The following is a 1,913-nucleotide window of genomic DNA, read 5'->3' on the forward strand; positions in this document are numbered from 1 at the left end:
TTTGCCTCAAAAAATGGGATTTTGTGTTTTTAGTAGAAGCACAGGCATATTCCAGGGTCAGGAGAGGGACCATATGATCCAACACTCCAACTGCAAGAGAGACGAGATAACTTATATTCATTGCGTTAACTTTGTGGGGGTACTGAAGGTGCTCAGGTAATGCTGTCTTAAATGTTCACTTGATAGGATATATTAAATTCTTTTCTTCTTCAAATATATGTGTACAGCTCTCCCTTATGTTAATTGTTTTATAGACATCTGGCAATTGTTTCATGTTCTAACCAGGGAGTCAAACCATTAAATTTTTTGGTTCAGTTCCAGTTCAGGTTCAGCTGCAACTGAAGTTGTTCCAGTTTGGTTCCAGTTCAGGCTAATAAAGATTCAGTAACTGGTTTGGCACGCATAACCAACCAGTTCAGTTCCGGTTCACATGAGAAAATTTAAATAAGGCAACATTATTTATAATGATGATCATTTGCAAAATGCGGAACAAGTCAATAGGTCTAAAACTGTTGCAACTAAGTGTCAGCAATAAGTACTAAGAATTTATTTTTTGTTTCATGCGTGCTTCAAAGTACTTAACAAATAAATGCTTATTTTATTTGTACTGTTTAATTTTAATTGTACAATCAGAGATGTGTAATAGGTGAAGAAGAAACCACCAAATCAATTTTAAAGAGGAAGGAAAGGAAAGGGACTTAGTAAATAATCACAGAAATGTCACTGTGATTAGTTAACTTCTCAAGATTATATATTTTTCAACTGATTTAATAAAACTAGGGAAACAAAGAATTATCAACCTTAAACAGATGGATTTTAAGCCTATCATATTTCCAACATGCTTGACTTGCATTGTTTTGTACTCAGTATTGCAGGTTTCAGACATTTCTATTCAGGATGCCTCCTTTATACTGGATTTTTGTGATGACAATATGAATTTTAAACTCTAAAATGCCCGTTCAGTGCTAACTTGAGTTGATGGCACTGACCAGGCAACCTGAGCCAATTGGTACAGCTCACATCTAGATATTTTCTGAGTCTCTCAGTATTTCCAAATACAGGCAGTCCTTGGACTTATGACACAACTGGTTCCTGAAAACCGCGTCTTAAGTCGAAACGTTGCAACTTGGAACCGATTTTCTCATAAGAAACAACGTTATAAACGGGGGATTGGTTCCTGAACCAAGGCCCCATACCCTATTTAAAAAAAAATACCCCAGAATTTTGTACGCAATCAATTATAAATGAGTAATATAGCTACATTAATATATTTATATTGTAAATAGCAATCATATTGATTTGGAAAGACTTCTTTGAGGTGACATTGATGGACTTTTTGAAGGGTTGTTGCCTGGAGTCTTCTCAGGAGTCTTGGCTGCAGGTTTTTCTGGAGTCTTGTCTGCTTTCTTAAAGAACATGTCCAAGGAAGTTTGGACAAGTGTTTTACAGGGAGATAAGCAACACAGCGAACTTGTTCGCTGGCATGGCATTGCATCGGATCAAGCGTTGTAAGTCGAAACTGGCGTTGTAAAGGTGAAACAGGGTGTCAATTTATAAACGTTGTAAGTGCGAAATGTTGTAACTGTCACAACCCAGTGATTTTGGTGCCTCGGCACGATGGAATTTTCCCGCCACATGAGAGCCTCTTGCACAGCAAAGGTTTTGTTGCAACAGAAAAACCCCGGTGCAAGAGAGTTCCCGCCATTTGAATGCAAATGTGTGTCCCGCTATTGGCCAGTTCTAAATTATTCCTACGTGGCAGCTAGTAATTGGCTTGCTAGCCGTTTAAAATTTCGTGCGACTTCTGCCCAAGTCGGAGAACTTTGAGCACGCTGCAGAGTGCCTCTAAAGAGATCTGACTTGCGGCTGAGCTGATTGATAGACTGATCACCTATCGATTCTTCTCCCCGTTG

This window comes from Alligator sinensis, unplaced genomic scaffold, assembly GCF_000455745.1.
Source record: "Alligator sinensis unplaced genomic scaffold, ASM45574v1 scaffold159_1, whole genome shotgun sequence".
NCBI classification, from domain to species: Eukaryota; Metazoa; Chordata; order Crocodylia; family Alligatoridae; genus Alligator; species Alligator sinensis.